Here is a 21,944-nt window from a genome sequence, read left to right as displayed (position 1 = left end):
CCATGAGTTTTGACTATCCCGGGAGCATTGTCTTTCCCGAGGGAGTGGGAAACTTTAAGTTGAGACCAACATTCATCAATTTGGTTAGCCAAAACCAATATGGTGGAGGTACTTTGGAAGATCCACATGCTCACATGGAGAGGTTCATCCGGAATTGCAACACTTACCGTGTGAACAATGTTCCGACGGATTCAATTCGGTTGAACTTGTTTCCATTTTCTTTGAAGGATGCAGCGGAGGAATGGCTGAATTCACAACCTCAAGGGAGTATCACTACTTGGGAAGACCTAGCAGAAAAATTCACAACAAGGTTCTTCCCAAGAGCTCTTTTGAGGAAGCTGAAAAAAGACATTATGAATTTTGTGCAACCCACTGAAGAAAGTCTCTATGAAGCTTGGGAGCGCTTCAAGAAGCTCTTGAGGAAATGTCCTCAGCACAATCTCACCCAAGCTGAATTGGTTGCAACATTTTATGATGGTCTACAGTACTCTTGGAGGTTTGGCCTAGATGCGGCTTCAAATGGCGAGTTCGATGCTCTTCCCCCACAAGCGGGGTATGACTTAATAGAAAAGATGGCAGCGAGAGGCATGAACTCTGAAAATGATCGCCAAACCCGAAGGAGTAAGTTTGAAGTGGAAGCTTATGACAAGCTCTTGGCCTCCAACAAGCAACTCACCGAACAAGTGGCGGAGATTCGAATGCATATTAAGGAGACCAAGGCTATTGGTGCAAGAATGACTTGTGTGGAGTGCAAGTCTTGTGGTGGACCTCATGTTAGTAACTTGTGTACTGTCAATGCTGAGAGCAATGAAGCCAAAGCTATAGCTCAAGGAAGCATAGTTCCATCCTCAAATCATGAACCTCTTATCCAAACACAAGTTGTTGGAAAGGTGAATTGCAAGAGGAGTTTAGAGGAGCTATTGGAGAGTTGCATCAACCGCATGAACAACAACCATAAGAACCAAGAGGCGGCTATCAAGAACTTGGAACACCAACTTGGCCAGCTAGCCAAGCAAATTGCCGAAAGGCCTCAAGGTAAATTTCCTTCCGATACTATCCCCAATCCCGAACAAGAAAATTCTGCTGTTGCTACCACTAGGAGTGGGAGAGTGTTACATGAGTTAAAGAAGAAAGTAGAGGGAGAAAAAAGTGAGAAGATAGTTGAGAAGGAAAGGAGTGCTCCTATTAAAACTAGATTGATGAATGATCCTATTCCTGAGCTTAGCAAAGTTCCATTTCCTAAAGCATTGGCTAAAAAGAATTTGGATAAAAAGTTTTCAAAATTTATGGATGTTTTTAAGAAACTCCATATTGATATCCCTTTTTCCGATGCTTTGGAACAAATGCCTATCTATGCTAAGTTCATGAAGGACATTTTAAATAAGAGAAGGAAGTTGAGTGAGGTTGATGAAACTATCATGATGACCGAGGAGTGTAGTGCCATTTTGCAAAAGAAAATGCCTAAGAAGAGAAGGGATCCTGGGAGTTTTACTATCCCAGTGGAGATTGAGGGGTTGACAGTGGTTGAAGCCTTGTGTGATTTGGGAGCGATCATCAACTTGATGCCGCTTAGCATGTTTAGAAGGATGAACTTAGGAGAGGTCACCCCGACCATACTCTCCTTACAAATGGCGGACCGATCCCTAAAAACACCTTATGGGATCATTGAAGATGTGATGGTTAAGGTTGATAAGTACGTGTTCCTAGTTGATTTTGTGGTGCTGGACATGGAGGAGGATGCGAAGATTCCTCTCATTCTTGGCCGACCCTTCTTAGCCACTGGCAGGGCTAAAATTGATGTTGATAAGGGTCAGCTCATTCTCAGAGTTGGTGAGGACAAGGTAAGATTTTCGGTTTTCAATTCTAATTTGCAAACTAACATTAATGATGGTTTTGTTTGTGATATGATCAAAAGCTTGTCCAGGTCTTCAAGGGAGACCCCCAAGGTAAGTGAAAAAGATGTTGAGCTTAATAAAGCTCTCATCAAGCTTGTTAGTGAAAACAAGTATGGGGGGTCTAAAGATGAGAATTTCCAAGCCCACACGGCCCGATTCACTCAAGCTAGTCACCTTGTAAAGATGGAAGGTGTGACTAGTGATGAGCTCAAGATTAAGCTCTTCCCTCACTCCTTGAAGGGGGGAGCAAGGATTTGGTATGATGGTTTAGATGATACCCTCTCTTGGGAGGAATTGTTTCAAAGGTTTTGTGCAAGGTTCCTACCTTGCCCATGTGGTAACAAGATTGACGGTAAGGAATTTCCTTCCTAACACCAAAGGAAGGACAGTCCACCTAGGACTATAACTTAGGGCTGCTTGGGAGACAACCCAAGTCTTGTTTTATTTTTCTTGTTTGTTTGTGCATTTTGCAGGGAATGAGAGCCTGAATTCTGGAGAAGGAGGTGTATCTAAGACCTCCATGGTAATTGGTAAAGGAGGTAAACTATTTCCCTTAGTTTAGCTCATGCATTTTTGCATATTTTTCTTTTGTAGCTTTTATTTTTCTTTTATTCATGCATTGTTTTGTTAGAGTCGTTTTTGGGTCTTTACTTCCCTATACTCACATGTTTTTGCACGTAGTTATGCTCTCCTACTTGTGCTGGTTTTGAAAATGTTTTTATGAATACTTGTGTTTCTTTTGGGGATGAGTGATTGCATGCTTTGGGGAAGAGAGGAGGAGACTTCGGTCTTCCGAGTGTTTCTTAAGGATAGAGTTGGTGTGAGTCCATAAGGGCCCATCTTAGGCCCTTCACCATAAATTTTCTCTGGAGGATCCTGACTCACTTGTACTTCTTGGTTCTGTATTGATTTCACTCTTTGCATGCTTTGTGATACTTGTACAATTCTTGAGACTTGTAGGTTTTTTAGCCTCAGAGTTTGTTGGCTTGAACATTTGTCCCTAGTTGTCCCTTTTGAGCCAATTGAAGATTTCTTTGTTAGCTAAATGATTGGGATGGATGATAGGTTGGATTTTGGGGAGTGTTGGTCCCTGCATTTTGTTGGAGCTAGTAATTAAAGTTGGGAATGTCTCTTGCCCCAAATGTAAAAAAAAGAAGAAAAAGAAAAAGAGAAAAAAAGACTCCTAATCAAGTTGGAGTTGAAAAAAAGAAAAAATAGAAGAAAAGAAAGTTGAAAAAGGGGTCAAGAGACTTGTGCTTAAAAAGTTTGTTGTTAAAGCTCCGGGGTTACTAATAGGACCACACTCAAGATGCTTGAAGCTTTAGACTTCCTTAGGGACCAACCACCTTGTACTTCACCAAGCCAACATTTCAACCCTTTGAAGTCTCAATGAATTTGTGCATGTTTAATCTTGGTTGCTCTTGAGTGAATGATATCCAGAACCTATGAACTACTTGTGTGCTCAGTGCACTAAATATATATCTCATCCTAGGAACTTTAGATCTATATGCTTCTCATGATGGACTCTACACTCTCCTTTGTCTAAAAGTTGCATGAAGTGGATTGTTGTGTCTTTCTTTTGGAACCAGCTGTAGTTGCTAAATCCCCCGGTTTGGTGTCAAGTATTCCTTGTTGAGCACTTGTTTGGATGCATTTCTTGCGCTCGAGGGCAAGCGAGTGTTTTTTACGCTCGAGGGCGAGCTGTCGTTGAGTATAGTGGTGTGATGACCCTAGTTTAGTAGTGTTTTTAGGGTCATTTCTTAGTTTGTTTTGAGTCTTTTTGTTGAGTCTCATGTAGTGTTTTATGCATTCTCATGCATTTTTATCTTTATTTGTGTTTCTACTTTGTTTTGGTAATTTCATAGTTTTATAGGGACCTTTCATGCATTTTACGTAAGTTTAAGACTTGCATATCTTTTCTACTTGAATTGAGGGTCTTTTGTGCTAATAAACTCTTGGAAATCCTAGATATTTTCCTTGCTTTGTTCCCAAGCAGCTAGGTCTGAAAACTGATGAAGAAAGAAGGTCAAAAGGCTTGGAAAATTGAAGGGAGGCTTAAAGGGGAGTTAAGAAGAAGGTCAAGAGGCTTTCTAGCATGTAGAGAGCGCTCAGGCGCTCGTGTTGTGCGCTTGAGCGCCAATTGATTCGTTGTTTACATGATGCTAGAAAGGAATGGGCGCCTAAGCGCTCCTGGTTGAGCGCCTGAGCGCCAATTACCTCCAGAAGCTGCTTTTTCCACTTGGAATTGGCGCTCAGGCGCTCTGAATTGGCGCCTGAGCGCCCAGACTCGACCTGTTTGCCTATAAATAGGATTTTTGTCATTTCTTTTGTAACTTTTGTCATTTTATCATATTTTCATAAGTTAGAAGATAGGGTTTGAGTTCTGGAGCATGAGGAGCTTTCTCTAAGCCCTATGTTTAAGGTTTCATCTTTATCTTCTTGTATGAGTTTCATAGCCATGCTTGGCTAAATCCATTTTTCTTTAGGTTCTTTGTAAGACTTATGATGTTTTAAACTTAATTCCTATTTCTATTCATGATTCCTCTGAGTAAACCCTTGAATCCCATATCCATGCTTTATGTTTCAAGTTAGAACATGTGCTAGCTTTATGCTTTTCTATAATAGAACGGAAGTTTGTTATAGATTAGGGACTTGTTGTGGGATTACCTCTTCTATACTTGCTACTAGGAATAGAGGAAGGGTTGGGGTTTGTTGGCCTGAATTGCATGCTTATTGCCTTTAGCAAATGTTTAGGTTATCAAGGAATTGTGCCTATCTTTTGGCTTGAGAGGATTGTCTATGCGAGGCATCGATAGATGATTGATTAGGCTAGAACATCAAGGAGAGACTCAGAGTTTTGTGGATAGAATAGGTTGATTAGAACTGAATTAGTCAAGCAAGAACCCAAGGCATTTTCACCATTGTTCTTCACACACTTATATTCCAATTGCTTGTTAATTAATCACCAAAACAATCAATCTTTAAAACTGAATTTTACTCGCTTTACTACCGTGAACTCGAGGCTTAAACTGAATTCTCATACCAATTCCCTGTGGTTCGATAAATTAAAACCGGGTAGATTCTGTACACTTGCAGATTGACCAACAGGTCTGATGTGCTACCTCCCCTCCAATGGAGTTCAAGATCCCTGTGCAGGCGATCTTGCCTCAAAAACATCCGCCCGAAAGCGGCCTCCATCCAAGCAGGAGAAGGGTCAGCACGTGGTGGAGTAACCACCTCATTCACCACCTCAACATTTTCTTCTTCCTCCTCTTCTTCTTCTTCTTCTTCATCTTCTTCCGCTGGCTCCTCAGGATCCTCTTCCTCTTCATCCTCTTGAGGCATCCTCACCGTCCATTCTTTATAAAGCTGAGCGATCCTCTCCTTACTGAGCAGAGGTGCCACTGGCAACCTCTTCTCAATAACATGGACTGGCCTCCTAGCTCTGTCCCTCACCGCATGAATCAAAGAGCAAATCAAGTGAGGAAAGATGGGTCGATGCTTGTCTTTACTCCTGTTGTAGAGGGAATAAATCCGACCAGCAATGATGGTGGCCACGTCCATAGGATGACCTCTCACGATGCAGTAGATGGCAACCAATGTAACCTCTCTAACTTCAGATTTGTTAGAGCTAGGAATGAGGGAATCCTGCAAAAATTCAGCCCAAACTCTAGCCAGCGGTGTCATATCCTTCCTTCTCACAAAAATGATCTCATCTTCAACTGCTTCCCAGTCCCGCCCAGGCCTAACAATCACTGCCTTCATGTCTTCCAAGATCTCCGGTGACTTCTCCTCTAAGAGCTCATGATAAGTGGCCTTCTCAGGGAAAAGCTCCTTCTCTTGGTCCTCCGTGAGGAGACCAAGATGCCTGCGAATGACTGCTGGATTGTAATCAATCACATCTCCCCTGAACCAAGATGAGTTCACCGGTGGCCTGGACCTGTCCTCTTGATTGTCACAGTAGGTGTTCGCGTAGAACTCCCTAACCATGACCTCACAAGCAAACGGAATGGGGTTAACCCAATTCTTCCACCTCCTAATTTCCATGGCTTCCTGCATGCCCAAGAGGTCTCTCCTTCCCTCCCGATACAAAACTCCCCGCTCCTTCACACACTCCTTGTGTGCTAGGTGAGCTCGGTAAAACTCCTCCTTAATCGCTGATAGGAAGCGGAAGCGGTCAAAACTCCGGGAGGTGGAGGAAGAAGCTGCAACTCTTGTGTTGGTTCTTGCTCTTTTTACAGGCATCTGCAAAATTGTTAGCCCATACACAAGCCACAAATGTTAGAAATGTTAGTTCGAAAATAAAAAGAAAAGAAAGAAGAAACTTTGTACAAAAACAAAAATAGAACAACCTAAGAGCACCCAACAAGTTTCTTAGTGATTTTGGCAAAGAGAGAAAAACTACCACAAGCACTTGCCAGAAATCGACTAAGAGAACCCATTGAGGCATTCTATCAAACACCTTATAAGCAAAATCTAAACTAAACTAATCCACAAAATCCTAACTACCCATTCCTCACAAATTCACACCCCCTTCTAATTAAGCACAAAACCAACCCATAAGGAACAAATATAACCCAAACCCAACTTGCACTAACACAAATTCACTCACCCTTACCCAAAAGAAGCATGCATTGCAAAACTAATGAACCAAAATGAAGGAAAGTGGAAAATGGAACTTACCTTGACTTGAGAGTGAGTGGGTGCAAGTGGAATAGACTTGATGCAATGCAGAACTTTGAAGCAAAAGGAAGAGCTAATGTGTGTGCAAGTGAGAAATGAGAAGTAGCAATGGGGTATGAAGAGAGTGGGGTGCGTTTTTATGAGAGAAATGAGAGTTAAGAGTGGGAAAATGAAAGGTTGGGGTTTTAAAACCCAAAATCTGGCAGAAAAAACGTATAAGAGCGCTCGAGCGCTCATAGGGAACGCTCAGGCGCTCATGCCAGATACAGAGGTAGTGCCTCTGCCACTAATTGGCGCCTAGGCGCTCAACCCAGTTTTTTCCACAAAAATTTTTCTCTTTTTTTTTTTTTTTTTTGAAATTAAATACTAAAATGCTACAAAATTAAAAGATAGAAAATAATAAAATAAAAAGAATGGGTTGTCTCCCATTTAGCCCTAGGTTATAGTCCTAGGTGGACTCTCCTTCCGATGGTGTTAGGAAGGAAATTCCTTTCCATTGATTAACTTACCACAAGTGCAAGGAAGAAACCTTGCACAAAACCTCTGGAGCAAATCCTCCCATGAGGCTATGTCCTCTTGCTCATCAAACCAAGCTCTAGCCTCCCTCGTCAAAGAATGAGGGAAGAGTTTAATCTTCACTTCATCACTTGTAACACCCTCAATCTTAGCAAGAGTGCTAGCTTGGGTAAACTTCACCATATGAGCATGCAAGTTCTCGTACTTGGACCCCCCATACTTGTTACCATTAACAAGCTTGATGAGAGCCGGATGGAACTCATCAATTTGGGCATTAACTTTGGGGATCTCTTCCGAAACCTTCGACCTGCTTCTAATCACATCACAGACAAAGTCATCGTCATGGTTAGTCTCAATCATAGGATTAAAAACAGAAAACCGTACCTTTTCCTTACCAACACGGAGAATGAGGTGACCCTTGTCAACATCAATCTTAGCTCTCCCAGTAGCTAAGAAAGGTCGACCAAGAATGAGAAGAATCTTCTCATCCTCCTCCATATCCAGCACAACAAAGTCTACGGGGAACACATACTTGTCCACCCGCACCATTACATCCTCCACAATCCCATATGGAGTCTTAAGGGATCGATCCGCCATTTGCAAGGAGAGCATGGTTGGGGTAACCTCTCCTAGGTTAAGCCTCTCAAACATGGTGTGTAACGCCCCGATTTCTCGAGTGTTACACAGTAACTAATTAACCAATTTTCGTAAAGAGTTTTCGTCGATTCACTTATTAATCTTCAATTAATGACAAACCTTTCATTTTACAAAAACTCTTGAAACATAACCTTTCCAAAAACACGCGGAAGTAACCAACTTCGTAAAACTTTTTAAATAACCAACTGTAAAGAGTACGAAACAAAGGCCTGAATGAAAATAAAGATTACATCAAAACTTGTTCATTCGAATTTAAGCAATAAAATTGTTCGATACCAACACTTCGGAAACTCTCAACCCCAACAGAAAACAAAAGACTCTCAACCCAAACCCTATTCCTTAGCCTCTTCCTCTTCCTCTAAAGTGTAGTCGTCCTCCAGTATTGGCACGTCACGTAGCATCAACTCCCAAGAATGAGTCATCGCCATTATCTTCACGACCATCTACCCCCCCCAAACAAACACATAGCAAACAAGCAGGGTCAGGTCCAACAAAAGAATGATAATGACAAAATCAACAACAACATATATAATATAAGTACATTATATGTCTTTTATGGGAAAGAGTCAGTTACTAACGGAATCTCACTTCACACAACCCACCAAAACTTCCATGGCCATAATCACGATCATCCGCAGATGAACAAATCTCGGAGGGGACTCACCGTACAACCCTCAATCATGTGGGGGGACTCACCGTCCGCCAGACTCACCGTCCGTCCACAGAATCACAAGGCGACCGCAGTCAGCCAATCACGTGGGGACTCACCGTACAACCCACAAAACACCCTCGCGTGCAAGGTACCATCGTTCTCATGGTCCATAGTCCTCACCAGACCTATGTCCAATTATTCACATTTACTTGCAAGCGAGTTTATTACACTTTTCTCTTTGTTAAGTCTCTAAAATCAATCCTAGAGTCTTATCATACTCTTTATACAACAACCTTCACAACACAACATTCACGGGTTACAAGGGAATTTCGGCTAGGTGAGCGACCCTTGAACCATTAACTCAGAAAATAAATATAATCCACGTAAAGGAACGCAAGAACATTCACTCATGCATAATATATCATCGCAACTTCAACATATTGACAGCAGAAACAACTTTCACAAAAATAGAGCCACAGAATGCATCTTTCAACCAAAAATCACGTATGATACCTTTCTAGAAAGCTATTTTAAATATCTACAACTCTCTAGTTAAAATCATTTTCATTTGAGCCCCAGAATTAGGTGATATTACTCCTTAAAGTTTCTGTCCGACACAGGGAAAAACAGCAAGTATGACAGTTACCCAAAACGACCTACAACACACAATACTAGACCAAAATTTATGATCTTTATATGCCTGGAAAGCTCTTTCGAAGATCTACAATTTGTATTTTAATCATTTCTTTATTTGACGACCAGAAACAAGTGAAAATAGGACCTGAAGTTTACTGTCCAGCACAGAAATCTGACAGAGAATGCATTTGCCATCAATTTCGTTTAAGCCATTCTATTCTAAGGGTTCTAAGTCATCTACCAGCATCAAATATAGTAACATGTTCACAGTGTAACCCAATATGACCTGGAAAAGTCCAGCACACATCGCATATTCAAAACCTCAAGCACATCAATCAAGTTCATACATAAAATCATGTCAAAGCATGGCAAGAATCATAATTTTTCCAAGAAAACTCATGATATAACCCCTATTCTACCCAAAAGATCCTAAGACCAGCCCTTACCTTGTTTGGTGATGGAAAAACAGAAGTTTGGAGATGGAAAGAAGGTTCAAAAGCTGCTGTCCTCGTTCTCTATTTCCTCTCCCTCGCGAATCCCTCTCTACTCGCGTTCTCTCCCTTGCTCGCGTGCGTGACCGGCGACAATGGTGGTGGCTTGGGCGGCGGCTCCCTTCTCTTCTCTCACACGTTCTCTCTTTTCTCTCTTCTGCTCTCTCTTTGTTTTTCACGTGGAGGTGCTGTAGTGTATCTCTATTTTCTGATTGTGGAAGAATAGGGTTTCCCCCCTTGGCTAAAATCCCATGCAACCCACAAGTGGGCTAGGGTTTTGTTTTCCACAAGCCCGACCCAAGTCCAACCTTAACCCACCAGTCTAATTACCTAATCAGACCTGAAACTTACTAAAACCTAAGCCCTCAAAGGTAAATTCATAATTAAATTCGGACTTAGAAGAAAAACAATGTAATAATCCCGCTGGCACTGTACAGCCGGAACTACGTTCACTAAAACGGGGATATCTGGAGCTACAGATATCGGATCGACACGAAACCACTTGGAGAATTTTCTAGACTTAAAGGGCTACAACTCTCATGAAGGAAGTTTTCCCAAATGAAGTCGTTAAGACCCTCTACAAATTCGCACAAGTTGACAGTTCTAATCTGCCAGCTATCAAACATTAACTAAAACTTCAATTTTATTCGAACTTCCATAAAATTGTTCCAAATTGAACTTAGGGCCTTACATGGTGAGCGGCATCAAATTGATGCTCGCTCCAAGATCACACAAGGCCTCCACATCAGCCATGCCTTCAATTTCCACCGGAATAGTGAAACTTCCGGGGTCCCTTCTCTTCTTTGGCATCTTCAGCTGCAAAATGGCACTACATTCCTCCGTCATCAACACCGTCTCATCTACTCCCTTCAATCTTCTTCTCTTATGCAGAATATCCTTCATAAACTTAGCATATATAGGCATTTGTTCCAAAGCATCGGCAAAAGGTATACTAATATGGAGCTTTTTGAAAACTTCAACAAATTTTGAAAACTTTTTATCTAAGCTCTTCTTAGCCAATGCTTTAGGGAACGGAACCTTGCTAGTTTCAGGAGTAAGATCAACTTCCTCTCTCACCTTAATAGGCACAACTACTTCTCCTTCCACTCTATCCTCTCTCTTTTCTCCCTCTGTTTTTTTCTTCAATTCATTCATCACTCTCCCACTTCTAGTGGCTACAACAGAGGCATTTTCTTGCTTAGGATTGGGGATAGTGTCGGAAGGAAATTTACCTTGAGGTCTCTCGGCTATTTGCTTGGCCAGCTGGCCAAATTGATTCTCAAGATTCTTGATAGCCGCCTCTTGATTCTTGTAATTATTCTCTGTCCGGTTGATGAAAGTTTCCACCAACTCTTCTAAGCTCTTCTTGGAACCACTACCTTCACCTTCTCCTCGCTCTTGAGGTTGTCTTGAGCTTTGGCCTTGGAATCCTTGGCTAGGAAATTGTCTTTGAAAACCATTTCCTTGCCCACTACCACCTTGCCTCCAAGAAAAATTAGGGTGATTCCTCCATCCTGGATTGTAAGTATTTGAAAATGGGTCATTTCGAGCTTGACCCATAGCCTTCACTTCCTCCTCCGGTCTAGTCTCTGTGCATTCTTCGCTGTCATGTGGCCCTCCACAAGTCACACACTCCACTTTGGCAACTCGACCACCAATCTTGGTAGTCTTCATTTGATTTTGAATCTCATTCATTTGCTTGGAAAGTTGCTTGTTGGAGGCCATAAGTTGATCATAAGCTTCAACCTCAAGGACTCCTCTTCGGGCTTTGCGATCATTACTAGAGTTCATGGCTCTTATAGCCATTTTTTCAATCAACTCATACCCCACTTGTGGAAGTAAGGCATCGAAATCTCCACTTGAAGCCGCATCCAAACCAAACCTCGAAGAATATTGGAGACCATCATAGAACTTTGCTACTTGTTCAGCTTGAGTAAGGTTATGTTGAGGACACCTCCTCAAGAGCTTCTTGAACCTCTCCCAAGCTTCATAGAGATTCTCATCGGTGGATTGAGCAAAAGTCATGATGTCATTATTGAGCTTCCTCAAGAGGGCTCTCGGAACAAACCTTGTGGTGAACTTCTCAGCCAAGTCTTCCCAAGATGTAATGCTACCTTGGGGCTGTGAATTCAACCACTCTTCAGCAGTATCCCTCAATGAAAAAGGGAATAAACTCAAGCGGATGGTGTCCGCTGAAACATTCTGAACTCTGTAGGTGTTGCAATTGCGGATAAACCGCTCCATGTGTGCATGAGGATCTTCAAGAGCACCTCCACCATACTGATTTTGGCTCACCAAGTTGATGAATGCCGGCCTCAGCTCAAAGTTTCCCGTGCCATCGGGGGAAACTATGCTGCCCGGATAATCGTAGCTCATAGCAGCCGAGGTGAGGTCTCTAAGAGAACGATTAGCATTCTCCAATTCTTGCTCTTGAAGTCTTTGAGCAAGAGCCTCATTCACTCTTTCTTCAATGTGGGCTTGCATCTCCTCCTCCGTCATATGGGCAGCCATGGCGGCTAACTCAGCAGCTCAATGAGGGTGCGTTCTGGCTCCGGATCAAACAGCAGTGGATCCGTGCCAAGACTACCGTGCATAAACTGAAATCACAAAACAGAGAAAGGGTTAGTAACACCTATTCAATGCAATGCTTAGTAACACAAACAAACAAACTCTTTAACTTAAATCGAAAACCACAAACAATCCCCGGCAACGGCACCAAAAACTTGTTGGTCGATTCGCAAGTGTACGAATACCTCCGGGTTTTAAAATATCGAACCACAGGGATTGTGAGTGAGAATTGTTGATTTAAGCCTAAAGTTTGCAAGTTCTTAAAGCAGTAAATTTCAAAGATTGGTTTTGGTTGATTATGACAAAAGTTTTGCAAAAGAGCAATGATGAATAAGTTGTGAAAAACAAATGATGGAAAATTGCCTTGGGTTTTTGATCATCTAATCCATTTTAGTCCACCTATCCTATGCATGTGAAACCCTGATTCAACTCTTGTTGTAAAAGCCTATGTACTTACTAGTTGATTCCTCACAAAAGTAATTCTCTCAAATTGAAAGTTAAGCCCAATTCCTTGTGTACTTAAACATTCATAAGAGGTATAATATCATGTATATTCAGGCCAACAAAACCCTACCCTCACTCTATTCCTAGAAGCAAGTATAGAAGGACCTATTCCAATTCATGTCCCTAAATCATAACAAATTTCCATTTGATTATAATCTAGCCTATAGCAAAGGTGCACCAAAACTAAACATGCAATACAAGATTGAATCAAGACTCATGCATAGAGATAGGATTTAACAAATTAAAATTTCATAGAATCTCTTAACCCAAAGCAAAAAGAGAACTAGCCACTTATGGCTAGTGAATTCATGAAGAAAATGTAAATAAAACCTGAGAAAAAGTACAAGTTGGAAGCCTCCCTTGGCCCCAAAGTTCTCCTCAGCTCTCAAACTTGATCAAAAATGAGTAAAATGTCAAAATGTATCAAAGAAATTGGCCTAAGCCTTATTTATAGGCAAATTACACGAAGCTGGGCGCTCAGGCGCCAATTCAGAGCGCCTGAGCGCCAATTGCATGTTGAAAAACATGCCTCTGGACCCTATTGGCGCCTAGGCGCCCACTCCCAGCGCCTAGGCGCTTAAGCTCGCCTGAAAAGGACTTTTTGGCTTCTGAAACTCCTCTTTTCAATCCTCTTTAAGTTCTTCATCAATTCCATGCTTCTTGGCCTTCTTTCTCCTTCAGTTTCTGCACTCCAAACCTAACCAACAAGACAAGGAAGATTCTAGAAGCTCCAAGAGCTCATTAGCACAAGAGGTCCTTCATAAAACACAACAAAACCATGCAAGTCCTAAACTTTACTTAAAATGCAAGAAAACTACCTATAAAACTACTAAATTACCAAAACAAAATAAAGACTAAGGAAAAGAATAAAAATGCATGAGAATGCATGAAACACTACATGAGACTCAACAAAAAGACTCAAAACAAACAAAGAAATGACCCTAAAAACACTACTAAAACAGGGTCATCAAGAGGTTTAGCCTTAGGCATAGGAGGCTCATTTCTACTGGGTCTAGAATATCCAATGCCACACATTCCATTTCTGCTTACGCCATAGATCATTGAAGCCATCAAGCTTCTATCTACACTTTTAGCTAGGAATCTTTGAAAGGATTTTTCATACTTAGATTTATTCTTTATATCAGAGGAATCACAAGCAACAGCTTCTTCTAACTTAATAATCTGGTTTTTGAGCACAGAGTTAGAGTTAACTAAAGCATGATTATTTTCTTTCAGCTCAGAAATAATTTTCTCATGTTCAGTAGAAGTTTTAGAAACAGCAGAGAAATCCTTTTTCAACCTTTTATGCTTTGTCAAGAGAGAGTTATATTTATCCATGATATCAGACAAAGCACATTTAAGTTCAGAGGTTGAGAAGGAAGCGAATACCTTATTTTCATCATCAGAGTTTGTATCTTCCTCTGATGCAGGTTCATAGTTAGTTGCTTCTTTTGACTCTGCTTGCTTGTCCTTGACAATAGCCATGAGTCCTTCAACAACTTCTTCGTCAGAGTCAACATCCTCTGACTCCGATTCATCAAAAGTCACCATGAGACCATTCTTAGCCTTGAAATGCTTCTTTGGCTTCTTGTCCTTCTTCAACTTTGGACAATCACTCTTGTAGTGCCTTGGTTCCTTGCATTCAAAGAATGTGACTTCCTTCGATGAAGACTTCTTCTGACCATATGAGGATTCATGCTTTCCTTTAGCCTTTCTAGAGCCTTAGTACTTGCTCTGCCTGTGCTTCCAGATGCAGTTAAGCCTTCTGGAGATCAGAGTCAGCTCATCCTCATCAGAATCTTTAGAGCCTTCTTCAGATTCTTCTGCTTCTGCTTGGAGAGCCTTAGCCTTTTCAGATTTGGATATCAAGGCAATAGACTTCTTCTTCTGATCTTGATGTTCAGCACGCTTCAGTTCATGACACTTTAGTATGCTTATGAGTTCTTCCAAACTCATCTGCTCAACATTTCTAGTCAGCTCCAAGAAGGTTATCAAGGGCATCCAACTCTCAGGAAGACCTCTAAGAATCCTCATCACATGATCAGCAGTGGTATAACTTTTGTTGAGGGGTCTTATTCCAGCAATGAGCAGCTAAAATCTGGAAAACATGTCTTCAATGGACTCACTGGATTCCATTTGAAAAGATTCATACTTCCTAATCAAAGACAATGCCTTTGACTCTTTCACATTCTTGTTTCCTTCTTGGGTCATCTTCAAGGAATCAAAGATACCCTTAGCATACTCACGATCTGTTATCTTTTGGTTTTCTTCATCAGAAATGGCACTTAGAAGAATAGTTCTAGCTTTGTGATGCAGTGAGTAAAGCTTCTTTTGTTCTGCAGACATCTCTGATCTGGAGATCTTCTTTCCATCGCCATCAACTGGACGCTCATAGTCATCCACTATAATATCCCAGAGATCTGCATCAAAGCCCAGAAAAAAGCTTTGAATCCTGTCTTTCCAGTACTCAAATCTTTGCCCATCAAACATAGGAGGCTTTGCACTGTAGACATCTTTTTGCGCTTCAATGGTGGCAGCCATTTTAGTTTTTCACACCGGCCCGGATCCCTGAACACTGTTAGGTGTGGTAATCAGAACTTGCACTCTGATGCCAATTGAAGGTATGAAAAACGATAGAAAGGGGGGGTTTGTATAGCGTTTTAAAACTAAAACTCGACCCACTTCAGATTTAAAGAAAATCTCTTCAACCACCAAGGATAAAAGTACTAAGATAAGAGTTAAGAAAAGCACACAAATGATTTTATCCTGGTTCACTTGATAAATCCCTCAAGCTAATCAAGTCCACCCGTTAAGGTGATTTCTTCCTTCTTAGAATGAAGGCAATCCACTAATAAGAGTTTGTTACAACTGCACTTGCTACCTGCAAAGTGACTAACAATACAATGACTTAGCTATCACTAAGATTTGTAAGATCAAGTTTTGATCTAGTAGTACAACTCTATGATTTGATGATTACAAGTTAAGATCTTAGTATGAACAATTATGGTACTCTAACGTGGATTCTGAGTGTGCTCTTAACAGGCTCTGACCTTGACACGATCTCACACTAATCAGAAGGATTGTGCTTAAAGAGTGACCCTAGCAACGCTTTCGCAATCTCTATGTCCAATCTGAACAGTAGAAAAGCTTCAGAAGATCTGAAGTTAATCAAGCTCTCATAAGGACTCAGCTCACTTGAAGTTCTGAAGATCCAGACGTTCTGACAACCCAGACACTCTGAAGGCTCAGAAGTTCTGATGGTGTAGAAGACTCTGAAGATCCAGAAGCTGAAGAGTGAAGACTCTGAAGTCCAGAAGCAAACTGGCTCTGAAGACCAAGTACTTATCCTCTGAGTTCAGAATCAGAAGGTACAACGGTCAGAGGATCCATGCTTCCCTCTGACTCTGATCAACAAGCTTCACAAGTTCCAACACGAAGCGCTCCTCTGATCAGAAGTCAAACGAGGTTAAAGGTCAAGTCACTATCCAAAGTAAAAAAGCAATTGTACTATCCTGACGACCTAACCTAACATTCTCAGCCACAGCAAAACTGCCCTCCAACGGTAGCATTCCCATGCAACGTTCAAACCCTAATCCTTGGAGTATAAATAGAGGTTGAAGACTGAAAGATGCGGTTGGAAGAAACTCATACGCGCAAGCTATATCCAAATCTTCTTAGCATTCTTTCTTCATTGAATTCATTGTGTTTACTACAAGCTTTTTAGAAGCAATCTCTTTGTAAACAATATTTCTTAAACAGTTGTTTAGTTTACCTTTAGGAGATCAAGGTTGATCGGATCCTAGAGAAGACAAAGAGAGTGAATCTTAGTGTGAGCTAAGTCAGTGTATTGTTAGTCACTTGTAGGTTTCAAGTGCAGTTGTAACAATTATCTTATTAGTGGATTGCCTTCATTCTAAGAAGGAAGAAATCACCTTCACGGGTGGACTGGACTAGCTTGAGTGATTCATCAAGTGAACCAGGATAAAATTCTGGTGTGCTTTTCTTATCTCTTATCTTAAGCACTTTACTTGCATCTCGAAAGATTTGTTAAAATCTTTAAGGTGGAAGTTTTATTCTGAAAACGCTATTCAAACCCCCCCCCCTTTCTACCGTTTTTCATACCTTCAAGATTCACTGTCTTAGTCTTCTCTAGGATCCGACCAACCTTGGTCTCCTAAAGTAAAATCAAACAATTGTTTGAAGGTTTGGGTTTACAAAGAAATGCTTCTTAGAAAGCTAAACACACTAAGTTCGGTTTGAAGAAAGATTGCTAAGAGAATATTTTAATATTGCTTGCGCATGAACAAGTTTCTTAGGCGGCATCTTTCAATCTTCAGCCTCTTTATATACTCCAAGGATTAGGGTTTGGACGTTGCATGGAGATGCTACCGTTGGAGGGCAGATCTGAGATTTCCAGGTTCTGCTGTTGCTGAGCATGTTCGGTAAGGTCGTCAGGATAGTACAATTGCTTTTGTACTTTGGATAGTGACATGACCTTTATCCTAGTTGACTTCTGATCAGAGCGATACTTCGTGTAGGAACTTGTGAAGCTTGTTGATCAGAGTCAGAGGGAAGCATGGATCCTCTGACCTTTGTAACTTCTGATTCTGAACTCAGAGGAGAAGTACTTGGTCTTCAGAGCCAGCTTACTCTTGGACTTCAGAGTCTTCACTTCTCAGCTTCTGGACCTTCAGAGCTTCTAGACCTTCAGAGCCTCTGGACCTTCAGAGCTTCTGAACCTTCAGAGCGTCTGGATCTTCAGAGCGTCTGGATCTTCAGAACTTCTGGTCTTTAGAACTTCAAGTGATCTAAATCCACATCAGAGCTTAACTATCTTCAGATCTTCTAAAGCTTTTCTACTGTTCATATTGAACATAGAGAGTGCGAAAGCGTTGCGTAGGTTACTCTGTGAGTAAAGTGCTTCTGATTTATGTGTAATTAGATCAAAGTCAGTGCCTGTCAAGTAAACACTCAACAAACACGTTAGAGTACCATAATTGTTCATACTTAATAGTTAACTTGTAATCATTAAAACATAGAGTTGTACTACATGATCAAAACTTGATCTTACAGTTATGTCTTTCTTCTCATCACACCATGCTCTTGCTCCCTTTTTCAAGGAATGAGGGAAAAGTTTGATTTTCAAATCATCATCACTCACCCCATCCTTTTTGCCAAGAGCACTTGCAAGGGAAAATTTCACCATATGAGCATGGAGATTCTCGTACTTTGACCCCCCATACTAACAAGCTTGAGGAGAGTCGGAGGAAGCTCATCATCTTTCCTTTCCTTCCCACCTTTGGTGTCTCTTCTTGAACCTTTGGAACACTTTTGATTGCATCACAGACAAAGTCATCAACATGGTTAGTCTCTAACATGGGATTGAAAACAGAAAACCTTACCTTTTCCTTACTAACCCGAAGAATGAGATGACCGTTGTCGACATCAATCTTAGCCCTACCAGTAGCTAAGAAAGGTCGGCCAAGAATGAGCAGAATCTTCTCATCTTCTTCCATGTCAAGCACAACAAAATCCATGGGGAACACATACTTGTCCACCCTCACCATTACATCCTCCACAATCCCGTATGGTGTCTTAAGGGATCGATCTGCCATTTGCAAAGAGAGCATTGTTGGTGTAACGTCTCCTAGTTTCAATCTTTCAAACATGGTAAGCGGCATCAAGTTGATGCTCGCCCCCAAATCACAAAGTGCTTCTACTTCTGCCATCCCTTCAACCTCCACCGGAATAGTGAAACTTTCGGGGTCTCTTCTTTTCATTGGCATCTTCCGCTACAAGATGGCACTACATTCTTCTTTCAATACTACCGTCTCATCAACCCCCTTCAAACTCCTCCTATTAGACAAGATATCCTTCATGAACCTAGCACATATGAGCATTTGCTCCAAAGCGTCGGCAAAAGAAATATTGATGTGGAGTTTCTTGAAAACTTCCACAACTTTGAGAACTTCTTGTCTATGTTTTACTTAGACAAGGCCTTAGGAAAAGGAACCTTGCTAACCTTAGGAATAAGGTCTATAACCTCCTTAGTCTTGATGGGTACCACAACCTCTCCCTCAACTATCTCCTCATTTTTTTCTCCCTCTGTTTTTTTCTTTGGTTCGCTCATCACCCTACTACTTCTAGTAGTCACTACAGAGGCATTCTCCTGTTTAGGATTAGGAATAGTATCGGAAGGAAATTTACCTTGAGGTCTCTCGGCTATTTGCTTGGCCAGCTGGCCAAATTGATTCTCTAAGTTTTTAATCGACGCCTCTTGGTTCTTGTAATTGTTCTCAGTTCGGTTGATGAAAGTATCAACCAACTCCTCCAAACTCTTCTTGCTAACACCACCTTCACCTTCTCCTCTCTCTTGTGGCTGCCTTGAGGATTGACCTTGAACTACTTGATTGGGGAATTGCCTTTGATACATACCTCCTTGGACATTATTGCTTTGCCTCCAAGAGAAATTGGGGTGATTCCTCCATCCAGGATTGTAAGTATTGGAGAAGGGGTCATTACGAGCTTGACCCATGGCCTTGACTTCCTCTTTCGGCCTAGTCTCGGTACAGTTTTCACTATCATGCTGTTGATGACCCTAGTTTAGTAGTGTTTTTAGGGTCATTTCGTTGTGGGTTTTGAGTCTTTTTGTTGAGTCTCATGTAGTGTTTCATGCATTCTCATGCATTTTTATCTTTATTAGTCCTTTTGCATTGCTTTGGTAATTTCATGGTTTTATAAGGTCTTTATTGGTATTTTAGTAGAGTTTAGGGGTCTTGTTTAATTCCTAGTTCATTTTATACTTTGGTGCAATTTAACCTTTAAGTTTCTTACTTTTGTTCCTAGTCTTTCTTTGCAAGTAACCAAGTTGTAACAGCTGACGGAAGAAGGCCAAGGGGTTTAAAGACTTGAAGGAGGCATTAAAGAGGACTTAAAATGAAGATTTAAGGTTTTTTAGGCGAGCTGGGGCGCTCAAGCGCCCCACAATGGCGCCTGAGCGCCAGGATGGCAGAAGCCAAAATGCTGGAAAAATCAGTCTGGCGCTTGAGCGCCCGGCACACCAGAAATCTCGTCCATTTTACCTATAAATAGGATTTTAGTCATTTCTCTTGGGATCTTTTGTCATTTTCTCATATTTCAATAAGTTAGAAGAGAGGGTTTGGGTTCTAGAGCTCGAGGAGCTTCCTCCAAGTCCTGTGATCCAGGTTTTGTCTTTCTTTTCTTGTATGGATTTCATAGCCATGTTTGGCTAAATCCCTTTGCTTTGGGTTCTTTGTAAGACTTATGATGTTTTAATCTTAATTCCTATTTCTATTCATGAATCCTCTGAGTAAACCCTTGAATCCCATATCCATGCTTTATGTTTCAAGTTAGAACATGTGCTAGCTTTATACTTTTCTATAATAGAACGGAAGTTTGTTATAGATTAGGGACTTGTTGTGGGGTTACCTCTTCTATGCTTGCTACTAGGAATAGAGGAATGGTTGGGGTTTGTTGGCCTGAATTGCATGCTTAATGCCTTTAGCAAATGTTTAGGTTACCAAGGAATTGTGCTTATCTTTTGGCTTGAGAGGATTGTCTATGCGAGGCACCGATAAATGATTGATTAGGCTAGAACATCAAGGAGAGACTCGGAGTTTTGTGGATAGAATAGGTTGATTAGAACTGAATTAGTCAAGCAAGAACCCAAGGCATTTGTGGATAGAGGATTATCTTTGCTAGCTTTCTAATTAAGTATCACAACAATCAATCAACCTTTAAAACTGAATTTTACTCGCTCCCCTACCGTGAACTCGAGGCTTAAACTGAATTGCCACACCAATTCCCTGTGGTTCGATAAATTAAAACCGGGTGAATTCCGTACACTTGCGGATTGACCAACAGCTGTCCTCCGCAAGTCACACACTCCACTTTGGCAATTCTACCACCAATCTTGGTGATTTTCATTTGACTTTGAATCTCGGCCATTTGCTTGGAGAGTTGCTTGTTGGAGGCAATAAGTTGATCATAAGCCTCAACTTCAAGGACTCCTCTTCGGGCTCGGCGGTCATTACTAGAGTTCATGGCTCTCAAAGCCATCTTTTCAATCAACTCATACCCAACTTGTGGAAGAAGGGCATCGAACTCTCCGTTGGAAGCTGCATCTAAGCCAAACCTTGAAGAATATTGGAGACCATCATAGAACTTAGCCACTTTCTCTGCTTGGGTGAGGTTGTGTTGTGGACACTTCCTCAAAAGCTTTTTGAAACACTCCCAAGCTTCATAGAGATTTTCATCGGCAGCTTGAGCAAACGTCATTATGTCATTCTTCAACTTTCTCAAAAGGGCTCTTGGAACAAATCTAGTGGTGAACTTCTCGGCAAGATCCTCCCAAGAGGTAATGCTACCTTGGGGCTGTGAGTTCAACCACTCTTCAGCTGTGTCCCTCAATGAGAATGGAAACAAGCTCAAGCGGATTGTGTCCGCTGAGACATTTTGTACTCTGTAGGTGTTGCAATTGCGGATGAACCGCTCCATGTGTGCATGAGGATCCTCGAGAGCACCTCCACCATACTGATTTTGGCTCACCAAATTGATAAATGCCGGTCTCAGCTCAAAGTTTTCCATGCCTTCAGGGAAAACAATGCTGCCGGGATAGTCGTAGCTCATGGCAACCATGGTGAGGTCTCTCAAAGAGCGATTGGCATTTTCTGCCTCTTGCTCTACAAGTCTTTGAGCGAGGGCCTCTTGCACCCTTGCGTCTATGTGCGCTTGCATCTCTTCCTCCGTCATTTGAGCAGCCATGGCTTCAAGCCTTTGTTGAGCTCGACGACGGTGAAGAGTACGTTTAGGCTCCACATCAAACACCGATGGATCCATGCCAAGCCTACCTTGCATAAACTGAAATACAAAACTAGAGAAAAGGTTAGTAACACCTGTTCAATGCAATGTAAAAACTACAAACTCGTAACTTAAACCGAAAACCACAAACAGTCCCCGGCAACGGCGCCAAAAACTTGTTGGTCAATCTGCAAGTGCACAAATATCTCCGGGTTTTAAATATCGAAATTACAAGGACCGTGAGTGAGAATTATGGTTTAAGCTTGAAGCTTGTGAGTTTTGAAAGCAAGTAAAATTCAGATTTTGGTTTGATTGTTTGTAACAAAGAGTTTGCAAAAATAGCAATAGTAAAGAGATGAAAATATCAATTGATAAAGATGCACTGGGTTAATGTTCATCCGATCCTCCCTAATCAACCTACCCTATGCAATTGAAACCTTGAATCAATCCCTTGTTGTTATAGCCTAGATACTCACTCATTGATTCCTCACATGAGCAATTCTCCCATACTAATAGTTAAGC

At 41.4% G+C, this 21,944-nt stretch overlaps 3 non-coding genes across 3 annotated transcripts; 2 read left to right on the top strand and 1 right to left on the bottom strand.

Annotated features, from left to right (window-relative positions):
• Positions 1–335: 335 nt before the first annotated feature.
• Positions 336–442, bottom strand: LOC130716469 (small nucleolar RNA R71). The gene has a single exon (XR_009012080.1). It is a non-coding gene; the product is annotated as a small nucleolar RNA R71 (small nucleolar RNA).
• An 11,024-nt stretch (positions 443–11,466) lies between these two features.
• On the top strand, positions 11,467–11,573 carry LOC130716312 (small nucleolar RNA R71). Its single transcript, XR_009011931.1, has one exon. It is a non-coding gene; the product is annotated as a small nucleolar RNA R71 (small nucleolar RNA).
• Positions 11,574–20,811: 9,238 nt separating this feature from the next.
• Positions 20,812–20,918, top strand: LOC130716339 (small nucleolar RNA R71). Its single transcript, XR_009011957.1, has one exon. It is a non-coding gene; the product is annotated as a small nucleolar RNA R71 (small nucleolar RNA).
• The last annotated feature ends 1,026 nt before the right edge of the window (positions 20,919–21,944 follow it).

The sequence above is a fragment of the Lotus japonicus genome, chromosome 4 (assembly GCF_012489685.1).
Source record: "Lotus japonicus ecotype B-129 chromosome 4, LjGifu_v1.2".
Taxonomy (NCBI): Eukaryota; Viridiplantae; Streptophyta; class Magnoliopsida; order Fabales; family Fabaceae; genus Lotus; species Lotus japonicus.
This window is presented reverse-complemented; position numbering and strand designations above follow the sequence as displayed.